At 38.1% G+C, this 5,868-nt stretch overlaps 1 non-coding gene across 1 annotated transcript; it reads left to right on the top strand.

Annotated features, from left to right (window-relative positions):
* Positions 1-4,315: 4,315 nt before the first annotated feature.
* LOC128068118 (U6 spliceosomal RNA) lies at positions 4,316-4,422 on the top strand. Its single transcript, XR_008201464.1, has one exon. It is a non-coding gene; the product is annotated as a U6 spliceosomal RNA (small nuclear RNA).
* The last annotated feature ends 1,446 nt before the right edge of the window (positions 4,423-5,868 follow it).

Here is a 5,868-nt window from a genome sequence, read left to right as displayed (position 1 = left end):
AAGTAGTATATTTTTATGGTATACAAAGTGGCATTTTTATATATGTATATTTTATGAAATGATTACCACAATCAAGTAGATTAACATATCTATCAACCCATATAGTTATACTGTGCCTACACATGTGAACGATAAGAATATTTAACAGACTAAGTGGGATGTTTACTTTTAAAAGGAGTTCTGAGGCTCTAACTCAGACCAGTCTTGGGTAGGAGAAACAGAGAAAGAATTATCATTGAAAATAATTCTCCAAGTGGTTTTTATGCTGATGGTTCGCAGGCTACACTTTGAGAAACAGAGAAACACTCTCAACCTTCTCCATATTTAAGGACCCTCATGATTACATGAAGTCCACCTGGATAGTCCAGGATAATGTCCCCATCTCAATTCCATAGCTCAGATGGTAAAGTGTCTGCCTACAATGCAGGAGACCTGTGTTTGATCCCTGGGTTGGGAAGATCCCCTGGAGAGGGAAATGGCAACTCACTCCATTACTCTTGACTGGACAATTCCATGGAGGAGCCTGGTAAGCTACAGTCCGTGGGATTGCAAAGAGTTGGACACGACTGAGAAACTTCACTGGCATTAGTGAACTTAATCCATTTGCAACCTTAATTTCTCTTTGCCAGGGAGTTTAATATATTCACAGGTTCAAGGGACTCTGACATGAGCACCTCTCGGTTGTTATTCTACCCACTTCTAGGTTGAAGACCTAGAAATACTTTAGTGATCAATTTGCACCTCCTGGGAAACCCCTGGTTCTGAAGACATAGAACATAGAAAAACTTCTCCTGGGGCAAATATTGGTGTTCCTTGAATTATTTGTTTAAAGTAACTGGCCCCTAAAATACAATGAGGCAGTACTCCTTTTTCCCTAAAGTGAAGCTAAGTCAGGGATGAGAGAAGCCAGTATAATATAAAAATGAATAATTAAAAAAATGTAGAAGGTGGCAGAGGGGATTTATCCCTCTCCTCTTCAATTCTGTGATCTTCCCTGGTAGCTAAGATGGTAAAGTGTCCACCTGTAATGCAGGATACCTGGGTTCGATCCTTGGGTCAGGAAGATTCTCTGCAGAAGGAAATGACAACCCTCACTAGTGTTCTTGCCTGGGAAATCCCATGGACAGAGGAGCCTTGTGAGCTACAGTCCATGGGGTTGTGAAAGAGTCAGACACAACTGAACGACCGAGCACATAGTCATGTGTACAGCACCAGTGCCCTTCACACAGCAGACTTCCTGCCCTGGGGACTATTTGCTGCAAATTCATGGAGGTTAAGCAAGTCCCCAGGGCTACAAGTTTTCTGCAAACTCTGTGAGTTATATTTACTTGGAGGAAAATGACAAACAAATATCCCCTGGAGAACCCAACCTTCTTGCCATTTAGAGAGACAGATGTTTCTGGATAGTAGTTTCACACTCAGACCTTTTTGATCTGAGGCAGTAAAAAGCTTGAAAAGTGCCAGAGCATCCTGCACCACAAACTCCTCCAGAGTTGCTAACCCTACAAGACAATAAGAGCTGTAGGGATTAGAAGCCCCGTTTCCCTGCAAGATTGACACAATGCCAACTTTAGGGATGTCCTGTCCATTTAACCCTGTTCAGTCCAGAAAGTGTCCCAGTGTTTTCCATGACTTCCCCAATCTTGAAAACTTATTTTGTATTTTTATTCATATATATATATATATATATATATATATATATATATGACTATAGACAGAAAGAGACAAAAAAAAAAAAAAGAGAGAGAGACTGAAAGAGACAGAGAGTTCTTAAGATGGGTCAGATCCTGTGCTACAATCTTTTTATAGGGAGTCTCACTTAATATTCATTATAATTCTATGAGGAACATTGTACTTGTATCCCCCATTTTAAAGATATGAAAACTGAGGCTCCCAAAATATAAATAACTTGGCCAATGTCACAGAGATATAATGCATACAACTATGACCATACATTTGCTCTTTTTAAACTACTGCCTAATTTGGCAAGATTTCTCAATAGACAGTGACTTAATGGTACATTTGAAAGTTAAATAGGTAGCTTTTGTTAATTATGCTTGGACAATAGGAATACACTGGAACCGTCCCAGGCAAAACAGGACATGTCATTGTACTCAGATATGACTCTTTTACCCATACTCTGCATTAATGTGATGCTTTATGAGCTATGAAACTTTTCTTATATAGTCTCTCCTCTGACTTTCTCAACAACCTTCAGAAGAAGATGAAACACTAGGTTCAAAATGCTTAAGAGATATTCAGGCTGTTGTAGGCCCAGAGAAGGACTGAGTCCCTTGCTCTGAGTGGAGTGCTTTGCTGACTGCATCAAACCTGTCTGAAACAACCTGCTTGGAGGAACATTTCCCCCATAAGTGACCAAAGGTAGAAATTCCAGATCTTGCAGTAGGTTTGTTTGGGGCAGGGGACATCTTTGATAATCTTTCAGTGGCAACACCAAGGCTACCTGCCTCCTTCTAGCTAAAAGCAGACCTCTCTTTAAGTCATCCTGACGCCCAAAGGCATGACAAAGTGGGCTTGCGTCTCCAGCTTTGCCATACCCAGGAGATTGGGAGAAGAGGAATTCATCTTCCTATGAAGAAGCCTCTATTTGAAATTTGCAATTTCCTTTAATTTCACATTACAAGTAAAGCTTTATATGTTTATATATATATATGAATTATAAAATGTGTATAATGTTTATATATATTATGTGCATAATATATATACATGTTTATACATATATTATGTATACATATATTATACATAATATATTATGTGTGTATGTATATATACATACATAATATAATGTGTTATATTAATATAGTATGTATATATATACATTATATATATATATACACCAAGGCTATATGTATATTATATGTATGTTATATGTATATGTATATGTTATATTCTATATGTATATGCTCTATGTATATTATACATATATACATAATATATATATACCAAGACTATATTATATAATATATATACACATAATATATATATATATATATTATGTGCTCCTATTGTTATAAAATTGTTCAATCTATCTACACATGCATTCATTCATCTATCCATATATTCCTTCTGAACATAGCTAGAATAATTTTCATCAAACCATAATAATGATATTTTCCTCTTGGTTGGAAAAGGCTATTTTGAGTACTTTCTTCTGCTTAATTTTTTACTTTTCTGCATAGTTTAAAATTTTGCAGTGAACATATTAACTTTTTTAAAGATGTAAAATTTTTAAAAGACAAGACTTAAGATTGGTTTCAAAGGCAAAAATTAATTAATGAAGAGTTTCTATTATGCTCCCTATGTGGGTTTCCACAGTATGAAACCCTAACTAAATTTATTTCCTGCTTCAGGTATCATAACTTGGTGTTGGGCTTTCTGGGTCATTCAGTGAAAGAATCTGCCTGACAATGCAGGAGACACGAATTCAATCCCTGGGCCAGAGAGCTCCCTTGGATGGAAATGGCAACCCACTCCAGTATTCTTGCCTGGAAAAACCCCATAGACAGAAGAGTTTGGTGTGCTACAGTCCATGGAGTTACAAAGAATTGGACACTACTTAGCCACTGAACAATAACAACTTGGGGTTACTATAAAAATTTTCTCTTTGCCAAGATTGATATTAGTTGAAGTCCATTGTCCCAGCAAAATTGTTAGCAACACATTTCTCTTTAAACTGTCCTTATTTGAAAAATAAATATATGGTCCCTGTAGTAGGTTGGGTTCTTCTGGAGATGGACTCTGATAAAAGGTTTGATGTCCAAGATATTTACATGGAAGTGCATTTGTAATCACCACCTTTGGAAAAAAGAGGAAGACACAGAATTAGGTAGAAACTGAGCTGAGGTAGCCTGGCTAAACCCATGGGGAACACTAGAGTTAAAGTGGTCCTTCAGAGTCATCCAAGGGACTGAGATGCACCGGCAAGTTCTTGGATATAGGCCACCTTGAAAGGGGCATGGCTTGAGTGGAGCAAGTGTCTCCCACTTAAGGAATTACTGAAGAGTCCCTCTGCTGATAGCAGTTGGACAACACAGTCTTCATTAAGGGGAGATCTGGGTGGCATCTTAGCATTGTTCTGCTCTTACTGAAGTATAGATTTATGGGGTCCAAGCAACTCTCTGGGCACCAAATTAGTTGTCCCATTTCATTTCTATGGAGAGAAGAGTTGCCTCTAAAACTAGCTACCTAATGAGAAGGGATCTCCACAGACCCAAGTAGAAGTGAGATAATTTTTCTAATGGTTCTCAGGATATGTGTGGTCATAGTGGTGAATAAAAGTCACTTAAGTTGTATTGTGCTCGCTTTGGCAGCACATATACTAAAATTGGAATGATACAGAGAAGATTAGCATGGCCCCTGCACAAGGATGACATGCAAATTCGTGAAGTGTTCCATATTTTTGGGGGATTCCCTGGTGGCTCAGACAGTAAAGCGTCTGCCCACAATGTGGGAGACCCGGGTTTGATCCCTGGGTTGGGAAGATCCCCTGGAGAAGGAAATGGCAACCCACTCCAGTATTCTTGCCTAGAAAATTCCATGGATGGAGGAGCCTGGCGGTCTATAGTCCATGCGGTCACAGAGTTGGACACGACTTCACTTTCACTTTCACTTTAAGTTGTATTAGGCTCCTTTGTTGTAAATTCCTCAGTAATTACACCTTGTAATTGCACGAAAAGGACAAAGACTTTCTCTGAAGTCCTCCCAACCTAAGACTTTCTCTGCTTGGAAAGAACAGTCAAGGTTCCACGTCTTCAGTCCTTTCTCTGGGGAGGTTAATGTTTTTTAACACACACACACAACAAATACCATCAGCACCAATAAATATATCAACATCAATTAAAGAGTAGATTAATGTTACCCTGATTGCCTTTGTGGTTCAGGACTCTAGAAGGTGGTTTCTATCTCTTTCAAATTCACAGTTTCCTTATTTGAGAGATTTTCAGTTAGATTCAAGGAGATCTCAGATTATGGGAAGGATTCTTTCTGACTATCCTATTTTAGGTCTTTTATTTAAAGATGTGCCTGGATTTTTCTTTTCTTTCTTTACATTCTACTTTTTCCCCCTCTCCTTCTGAATTCATTCAGTTGTTAATAAAAAATAAATACTCTGGCCAGTAACCCTAAAAGTAGATAGTAGTATCATGTCCACTTTAAATATGAAGACTCTTAGACTCAAATATGTTAAGTAACCTACCCAAAGGGTTTTCACCCTGAGATGGAGCTGAAGTTCAAACCAGGCCTGTCTGGGTCCAGAGCTCATTCCCTTCACCATGAAGACTCTGTCCTGTGATGAAAGAGCCACTATTTAAAAATGGGTAACTCTTGCAGAGGGGAAGCTCTCCCTGCCTATCCTGTTTCACTGACACTTGGAAAATTGCTGATTCAACTTGTATAGAAAGAGTGATTGAAATGTGAATGTGTTAAAGGAGGCTTTTGAAGGACCCAGGTTCATTCTGGGTAGTGGCAATGTGTGGGGCATCCAACTAAAAATAATTAATATTGTGGTAATAATCAGTTCTTTTCAGGGTGTATTGCGCAGTGGTTAAAACAGGGTTCAGGGAAATATGTGTTATTTAGCAAGGAATCATTAGAGCTTTAGAGAAAAATGAACCATTATTTGTCTTTCATTTCAGTTTTTTTTTCCTCGGGCTCCTAATTTGGACCCAGGATTTCCTCATTAATGGTATAAATGGGATTAATGACTTCATACCAGCAGAGAACATAAAGTACTTAAGAACTCCAGCCACATGACACATTATTGTAGTAGCAAATGGTGAGGTATTTAGCATTTATATTGTACTTTATTTGCAATGTGCCTATTTTGATCCCATACTCACACACACATTA

The sequence above is a fragment of the Budorcas taxicolor genome, chromosome 23 (assembly GCF_023091745.1).
Source record: "Budorcas taxicolor isolate Tak-1 chromosome 23, Takin1.1, whole genome shotgun sequence".
Taxonomy (NCBI): domain Eukaryota; kingdom Metazoa; phylum Chordata; class Mammalia; order Artiodactyla; family Bovidae; genus Budorcas; species Budorcas taxicolor.
Note: the sequence above shows the minus strand (reverse complement) of the source record. Positions and strands in the feature narration are given on the sequence as shown.